The 9,555-nt window shown below is 44.8% G+C and overlaps 1 protein-coding gene across 1 annotated transcript in view; it reads left to right on the top strand.

Moving 5' to 3' along the window:
• The first annotated feature begins 220 nt into the window (after window positions 1-220).
• The window catches only part of LOC143344829 (neuferricin), a 258,037-nt gene continuing 248,702 nt past the window's right edge, over window positions 221-9,555 (top strand). The window contains exon 1 of the mRNA XM_076771315.1: window positions 221-230. The gene's annotated coding sequence lies outside the window, so the exon portion shown is untranslated. The remainder of the gene's footprint in view (window positions 231-9,555) is intronic.

Raw genomic sequence — 9,555 nt, 5'->3', positions numbered from 1 at the left:
CTCTGATTCTAGACGTAATTCACGGAATTCTCGTTTCGGACAGACCAGGAATCCCTATATTCCGGCACGTCAGACGCATCCCCGATGAGCCCCGTGTCGACGAAAATTTCGGAGAACGCTTAACCGGATTTTCCGAATTGCTTCGATTCGACCACGATACGGGACGAGGACGTATTCTTAACCTACCACCGACAGGATGGGAGAAAATTGGCTCCTGTTGATCTTTCCAAGTACTCTGTAGGTTGGTACATACACGTTAATATAGAACCATTAGTGAGGGGAGTTTCCCTTGTTCCGGGCACTTACGGTTTTTTTAAATTATTAGAAAGATATAATATTTTATGCCTTCTATACTGTTTTATTTATAATTTAGCAATATTAGGAATGAATATAAAGTTACAAAACAAATAATATTGTTATAATAGTTAATTGAAACTTTGGTCAAACTTTGATATAGAATTTGAACAGATCATTAGGTATTAGTTTATAATTTGTACAATACACTAGCATCTAATTAGACGCAACGATCAGCTGATTTTTTTAGCTATGTACGCGTGATTAGAATATGGCGAAACTTGATCACACTTTAAAGATATCGCTACTGTCCGGTACTAAGTTAGATTTTAGGGGTACTGTCCGTAAAATTCTGATATTTTTAACTATATTGTGCCATTCTAAGGGAGCAAACGAAAGTAACATAGAAGAAGAAAGAGCACCGAGACAGCCAATGATGAGACGTTTCCAGACTTGTGTTTGGATGCAAGGAAGTCATCTTGAATACCTATTGCCAAGGTAGGTACAATGTGTTCGAGAAGAACTTAGTAACTTAAACGTAACTTAAAGTAACTTAAGATACTAGGTCGAACAGGGTACGTGTTAATATAAACTTTTGTTATTGTTTTCCCACATTTGTTGTCCCACATGCTACGTCGATTGGATACAGAATAATAAAGAAGAAGGAAGCAGGAAATAATATTATAGTTATATCAGTAATATTTATGTCGATTTCGAAGCAGATATAATTGTGTCTAAGGAGGGAAACATAGCTATCTCGATCATAACTTCCCATTCATATGAAACCTTTACCACAGCAAAAATAATAAGAGTTTCTAATGAATGTCCCGAAATAAAGAGCAGCTAGTTTTCATCGTTACGCATATTACATGCTCTACATCTACTAAATCTTCCGTAAATTAGTTATTTTTGCGACTTTTACATGAATATTTTACGGGGTCATTCTTAGAATCCCCAAGCATTGAAAAGAGATAAAAAATAATATGTTCAATCCATCATAGTAGTTTGCCCCTTAAGGCAATGGTCGAGGTATTCGCTGGTTTCGTCCTAGTATGCGTCGCGGCGCCTGTTCCGCTAGGGAGCCAGGTTTCTCCGGCGCGGATCGGCGAAACCGTTACCTTGCATCCCGGTTACGCCGCATCCGGTCGGCACGTGGGTCAAGCCGGAGATTAATCAGGTCTCTTTGTCTTGTTGAACAGTCGGCCGCGGAGATAACATCGCCGATAGGCCGATGGGAAAAAGCACCGGCTCGCTGGCTCGGGTATCGGTCGATTTTATCCCCGCGGGTCCCGCGACACGGTAGTGCACCCAGAAGAAAGTCTTGTAACCGATCCATTTACCGCGATGCATACGAGTAGGCCGTGTGTATACGCGGATTAACGAGGCATGCGGCTGGCCGCGATGAAGACGGTCGGAGCAGCTTGTAAATTCTGCGATCGGGGACGCGGCAAGGGCAGCTCTCTATGAAGCATATCGCCTATTCGAACGGGTTACGGTGTTACGTTCCCGTATTTCACGGATCAAGTCACACTGGTGGCGATGAAATATCGACCTGACCCCCGGGAAACGAACAGGGAGCGTCGTGAGATCCAATTTCGACAGTCCCGCGGGATCGCCAGCAAGGAAACGATTTCTCGAAGAGAACGCGTAAAGTCTGTGTTTTTTTAGCAATCAAGCCGTGGAATAGATCGTTTATGGGAACAAAACTGCTTAGTAGATAGATCAACGCGATTCAATCATCGAACCGGTTTCCTCGATCGTCTTGGGATAGCGTGGCTTATAAATACTTAGAAAACTGAGTGAAAAGATTTTTTGCATTTGTGCTTGTACCATTAACGTTGCGTTAGAGGCGCTTCCGTTGAAATAGAAAATCATTCAAGGTGCAGATGTGGAACTACAATACAACTTTTCGTGCAACGGCGATTCTCATCGCGGAATCATCGCGATGCCTAGGCAAACGTAACTACATAATTATCGTACGTTTGCCGATAACTGCATATAATAACACACTTCTCGTGCTAGTAAAAAATCGATACGCAGCACGACTTCATAATCATGGTCTTAATTTGTACCTATTACCGCTATTAATTGTGCGTCATTATCGGTCAATGCGTTCGGACAGCCGTCGAGGTGAGCGCGGAAGTAAATTTACAAAAATAATGAATCGTACCTAGACGCGTGTAATTCTTATGATTTGCGTCAATTAAACCGAAGCGTTCGCTCTTAAAACGTAATAACCGACTACCTATTCCGTGGACATTAAGGAACGCATTAAACGAAACTGAAGGGGAAATTACAGAGTCCGCGATGGATAACGCGAGGATGCGGCTGCCGGCTGACGGCCGCGTCAAAACCCCTTCGCGCCTTCCACGATTCTGAAAAGCAACAGTTCCCCCGTTTCCCAACGATATCTAAATCAAACCTCCTAGCAATTAACGTCGAACGCTCGCCGTACGCCAGTAATTTTAACGCGTGGCTAAGATTCTCGTCGTAACAGTTAACACGTCATCGATTCTTCCGTGTTACCCGAGGCTTACGGTACCCTCTCTGGAAACGAAACGGCTTATTAAACATAATTTTTCTCAAATCTGTGCACCCGTTAGACTTTGAGCGAGGTTTTGGTGCCACGAGCCTCGGGGATATCGAATCAACAAGGTACAAAGTTATCGGAGCGTCGAGACAAGAATTCACAATTAGAAATGGGTAATAATCGGGTTGAAAAATCTGATGGATAGTGCCACTGGTTTTACACGCCTGTTTTACATAGTTATACGTCCGTAAAAGGCCAGTGGAGGCCGGCGCGACAACCTTCCAAGCTCTCCGCATCTAGGACGTCGATCCTTGGCCGCGACGCGAGGCGCTCCTTCGCGATAACTCGCTCCAATGATCCAGATCCATTTACCTAGTTTCCTGGAAACGTTGGCGAGGCGATGCACGACGACGACAGCCGCGGTGACGAGGCTCGTCGCGGACCATACGGCGGGCTAGCGGTCCCTGTTAAGCCTAGCGTACACTCGGACTCGTTGCTGGGACACTTATCGAACAATGTTACACTTTTCATGTAATTCCTCGTCCCTGAAAATGTAGCTAATCCGGTTCTGAATCCTACGACCACGTTATTCGTCGGCTGATGCATGCTCACAATGTCTTACAACGACTTATAGGCTGGAACATAGAAGCGTCTCGACCAGTATCGACCCTTAAAATTTTCAAGATTCCTAGACTGTAGTTTCAATGTTCTGCACAATAAACGTGGAGGGTTTTTCACGGCGCTTACGACTTGGCGACAACGAGCACGAGTGTGTACCGGGCTTTATTCGGTCGTGCTGGCACGCGCTTGCCTAGTCCATAATGCTTCGAAAAAAAGAAACCGCTAGACCGTCGGCCCCCTATCTAACTGGTACATCGTTTTCGAACGGACCGTTCGCCAGATTCCACGCAAGATTGCTTGACCGAGCGAACCAAGGCTGACCGCCGCGTGGCGGGTAGAAACGCGCGTGCTCCGCTCCATTCCAGTGCAGCGTGTCACCCGCACTTCCGGTAACGCCGTGCCGTACGCTTCTAGCCTCGAACGCGACGCTCTCACGGTCAAGGTCAGCTGGAAAGCCACGTCGAGGGGGACGATAATTGCCCGGCGTGGCCCGACGCGTGGGTGTGGTCGCAGAGGTTATCGAGCCGCGACGACGAACCGTGGAAACGAGCCTATCGGGTCGCGTCGATCCTGGAATTCCTAGCAATTCCGTGTCGAAACGATTCGAGACGGTTCGCGGTATCGAAAGCGGGGGAGGGCTTTGCACAATTTTATAGAGGAGACGATAAATTTTTCGACGAAAGAAAAGAAATTTCAAATCGTTCTGAAAAAATTATTTTCGGTTGCTGGGGTCAATTACAATCATTTTTGGTGAATAGACATACCCCCGAAATTCTACGCACTTCCGAGAAAAAAAATTCCTAATCAAAAGTATAATGTGTGACACAGGAATGTTTCTGTAATTTCATTTTCTGTCTCACTTCCTTTTGTCAGTAACACAAATATGGTAATGGGGGCTGTAGAGCTCTAGAAAAAAGGGCCACAAAAATACATTGGGTGTAAGGGTTACTCGTATACCTCGTTTGTGATAAAACTTTTATTTTCCAGGTTCGATAACTCATTAGTAAGCTGACACTGCCAGTCGCTAGTCAGAGAGAACGTCGAAGTTTGCTTTCAGCCAGCAGTTCCAAGAAGAGGCGGGAATAATTACGCGATAGGTATGGAACACATTTTACAATATTTATAAACGATTCACTATATTCGATTTAATAATATTCTCTGAGAAGTCCAATACTTCCAAAAGACGTACTGAAAACGTATGAAATTTCTGGTTAAAAAGTTTCTTACCTTCGCCTGGATTCGAGTTCAGGGCGATCGTTTCGCAAGTTCATTGATGGGCGTGGTTGCCCCGGAGTTATCGTGGCATGTTATCAAAATGTAGCAGTTATTTGGAGCACAGTGTCTAATTATGGGGCCGCGGACGTTTCGCATGCGTACAGGCATTCGAATTGTACGCGAAATCCTCCGCGGAATACACAAGACGATAATCCCGCGAAAATGGGAAAGATAATTCGCATAAAACAGGGTTTCACCGTTATTATTCGTTCAACGACAACGTTGGAATGCCTGTTTCGCATCATGAAAGAATAACAGCGGTACCGCGTGAGAGAAGGAACGTTTCATCGATATATTATAATAGAGAATATATAATGTGCGAATATTATTGTTTCCCGAAACAAACGAGACTAACCCGCGAGGATCGGAATTACAATATTCTCCAAACATAAGCTTTTTCGCAATTCGATTTAAATATCCTACAGACTACAGATCTATATCGAGATTGCACAATTTCAAATTCGCCGAGAACAATTTTATTTACACGTCAGCGAAAATTTATCCAGCTTTTCCTCCCTCGCGTAACCAGATTAATCAATCCATTTTCGCGACGCGATAACAAATTTCTCCCTTCGTGTATCAGAGTTCGGAGTTCGCATCGAACGATATTTTCATCTCTTGGTCGCCTTTGTCCGGGGTTCGCGCGGGGTCGAATTAATCTCGTTAGAAGGTATAATCCGATTCTTCTTTCCGCGCGCCTCGATTTCAGACCGAGTCAGGAGAGGGGACCTCCCGACGAAATCGTTATCGTTATCCTGGAAATTTCATCGAAGGTTCGGTTAATTGATTTTCTCTCCCCCGGGGGAAAAGAAGGATCCGCCGGTGACCGATCGTTGAAACGCGCGCGTACACGCCACTGCGGACGTAGACTAATAGGGACAATGATCACGTATAACATGGGGGTTGTTCGCCACGCGGTGCGAATAAATTAACGCTGAAAGACTGCGATCTAACGTTTCTGCGCGCGTTTGTACATTACATCCAGGCATTCGCTGCCAAGGAAACATTAGCACCATTTGTACTTGAACGAATAAAATTAACCTTATGCTTCCTGTTGTTGTCGCCTCCAACCATGAACGCGACTCTCCAGCCATTGATTTTAGTAAAATTTAATATAAGGTTCACTCGTTGAATCGAGTGACCATTAGTTAATTATTATCATATTTCATTCAATTTTACAATTATTCAAATTGTTTTATGAATTTTTCCCCCGTCGTTTGAGAATTTATCAAATAATCTTGTGCGTAGTCGAGACACATAATGAACGTACTGTTAAAAAAATTGACGTGTGTGCTCGCGAGGTCGGCTAAAAACTTTGCGACGCATCGGGTGAGGAGCTCGTCGGACTAAATATCCCATTAGGGCGCCGCTGTATGCACCATTAACAAACACGTGGTTTTAATTGCTATTCTACGATGCTCCAATTTCAACTGTTCCTCGAGATCTTCGACCGACATGTGCGATCTCTGGAAACTTTTCGACAAAGCACCATTGTCTCGACGTTTCTACAGAACCGTCGAAATTCTGGCGTATCTTAATCGTTCCTAAAATTCGAACGCATTCCGGACAGCCTCGTCGTTCAGCTGCACTCTGGAATTTTACCAAAGAGTCCATTGTTATTTTATCAAATTTCTCCTAATACAGAGAAGTCTCTAACCTCTGTTTCAAATTAAAAGCTTTCTTATTTATTTAGAACGGACTATTGTTTTAATATTAAAATTTTACGATTTGGTGCACGCTAAACTTCGAAATAGCGGTTGTCTGCGGTACCTTCTCTCGCACGCGAGCTCCCGAAGGAGACGCACCGCGTAATTTCGAAATTGAATCACGGGGCTCCAGAACCTCGAAGCCCAAGCCACAATCAACGAACGGTTCGCTCCGGAGGCCTCGAGCTCCCCGTAAACAATTAATCGTAAATTAATTTCACGGGCCGCGCCTCCAGCCATTTCATCAGATTTAATTCGTTTTCTACCGCTGACGGCTCCTAATACATATTCCCTCGAATATTCGGCCATCCTATGGATTATCACGCGCATAAAAGAATCCCATTGTTTCCTTCTCCCGCTCGTGGGAACCCCAGAGATAGGAAGAAGCGTCATTCCGGTAACATACGGGCGTAATTAGGTAATTATTAGACTCTGAGAATTTGATACCCCATCGCGACCCGTTCAACGGTGCTGCTATTTACCGTTTTTTCTTCCCACTTTGGAATCCCTGGCATCCCATTGTGTCTTTCGTTTGGACGTTTGTCCAAAGACCTCGTCCGCGGCGACCAATCATCGGTGTTGCGGAAACTTTATCCACGAATATTCTTCGAATTAGGTTCCTCGCTTGATAAACGTGATTTTATTTATTACGATAAATTTCCCTATCTAAAAGATTATAAATTTTTGAATATACGTATAAAAGAGACGTGCTCTGTAGATTTGCATAAGAGGGGTTGAGAGAAAATGGAGGTTCTAGCAGGAAGACGGGACACAGCAGTTTTTACAAGCACTTAGTCGACGCACGCAGTTCATACGGATTTAGCAAAAAAGAAATCCTAGAGGGGAGGAAGAGATGGACCTCCTCGGGGGCCCCTTTGATCCTGAAAATTAGCTTATAGTTTATTGCATTTTTTACTGCGCCTTTCATCTCGAGGATCTCACGCGCGCCGGCTAAAATCTCTCATCAATATGCAGGGTGGGCGAGCGTGGAAAAAATGTGGAGTGGGTAGGATGCGAAGGAAGCGAGAGACGACCGGTAACTAGAAAAGAACGACGGAGCTCGAAAGGGAGCCAAGGAAGAAAAGAGACGACGCGCTCGGATTGCGAATCGCGACGAATGAAATTCACCTTAATCTTGACTCATCAGTCGAGAAGAAAAGAGTCCTTATTAAATTACGAGCTGCGATATTTCTGAGGGAAACGGAATACTTTCGAGGGCACTTTGAAGGGAAAAGGGAATTTTAAGTACGTGTTCTTAAGTATAATATCATTTATTACTTGGGAATACCGAGGGTTGCGCGAGCGAGATCGTGGAATATTTTTTATTAAGATAGCGCTTCTTTTGGAAACCATCTTCTTTGACATATTCCGACTCGAGACGCGACGGATTTTCCGAATGCAAATAATTTAGTACTCGACACTGCGATAGCTCTGCAGGTCCAGCCATTAATAATTTAAAGTATCAATCCGTGGATATATAAAATAATATTTATGTATCACGGTGTTAATGGGGTTAACTCGCCGTGTCGAGCGCAAAGTTAATGAAAAACGGAAAGCAGCGTCGTTCTTCCCCCTCTCCCCCTGATACAGGTTATGTTAACTGGTTGTTAATTGCTGGTGCATGCGGAGCCGCGGCGCGTTAGTCACTTTCCACAGCGAAAATCGCGAAAGAAACGGCGAAGGATGTAATTTCAATCGATTTGTTACGCGCGATCCATCAAGCTCCGCGCGTCTCTCGTCCCGAGAAATGGAAAATGCGCGAGGAATCGTGGCCTCGGGTGATGAAAGAAAACGACGAAGAGCACGAGACAACTCACTCATAGTTATAAAGCAATCTGCTGCTGGCATTGCTCGGATCGCTTAGAGCGGAGACAAGTGTCGCGCATGAAACGGATACGTCGGTCGATTTGTCGCGGGACTGTTAATGTTTTTGCGAGGGACGTCGCGTTTTCTCGGATTCTCGCTAGTTACTGGCATTTAAGTCTTCACGTAACGTTTAATTATTCGCGAAGAGGCCTCTCCGTTCCTGGAATCCCAGATGTATCTCGTTCTTTGTTGCTAGACTCTCTTCGGTGGAGTCCCACGGTTCTTCGGCCCGATACCGCATCGAAACACATTTTTCTTTACTCGTTAGTAGCTGGTTTCAGAGTTCACCCGTGGAACACAGATTGTCCAAAATTTGATAATTACACCATTTTCAGTCGTAAACGATACTTAGCTAAATAAAGGCCCAGGAGAATCACAGGTCGCCATTATAATATTACGAAATAATATCGAATAACGAAAAGAGAAAAGCAATTCTTTGTTTTGTTTCGATAATTTGACGAATGTTTTCGACGTCGATCCGGCGAGATATGCAAGCTTCATCGGCCCTGACCGTTCGCACCCGAGGATCCTTCTCGCGTTTAGTCATCCAGCCCGCGGCGATCCGCGAGGAAGAGGAAGAAGAGGAAGAAACTAAGCAGCTGAGATCGCAATCGAACCGGCACGGCCACGACATCGCCGACGAATCTCGACGAAACTCGAGTTCAACCTGGCCGCCTCTGACCGGTTGGTGATGTCACTCAATATTTCCGTTTTCGAAGAATGGCCCCTGGAATGGACCTACCACGATGACGTCAACGCGTTCTCATCCCTCGGTGCAACGTCATCCGAGCTGCAAGCGATATTCTTCTCGTTCGACCGCATTTTTCGGTCGTAAAAAGCCGAGGAGTCGAGCGCAATTAGCTGGAGTCGCTTCGGATCGACCAAGATAACAGTGTCGTTTAGGGAAATATTTATGGGAGAAGGATGCAGAGAGTCGGTACTTAATAAACGCTGTTTAGTCAAATTGAATGCCGAGAGGGTGACACCATTGTCGCGAAAGCAAACAACTCCGCATCCTTGAGTTCTTACAATTTATAAATTTTCGATAGTCGAATAAATAAGTACCAAGACGAATTTTAGACTTTAGAAAGTTCTCGCTCGGAAAGAAAGTGCGTTAATTTTTATATTAGGCCGTTCCAGAGCAAACGGGACCATCGACTGTTTCTCGAAACGACTTCGTAGATGGTGTCTGTGACTTTGGTTGGTTATTAAACCGAATCTTGTCGTGTTTCAACGGTTCGAACGTCGTCCATATCGCTTAGA

This window comes from Colletes latitarsis, chromosome 8 (assembly GCF_051014445.1).
Source record: "Colletes latitarsis isolate SP2378_abdomen chromosome 8, iyColLati1, whole genome shotgun sequence".
Lineage (NCBI taxonomy): Eukaryota > Metazoa > Arthropoda > Insecta > Hymenoptera > Colletidae > Colletes > Colletes latitarsis.
This window is presented reverse-complemented; position numbering and strand designations above follow the sequence as displayed.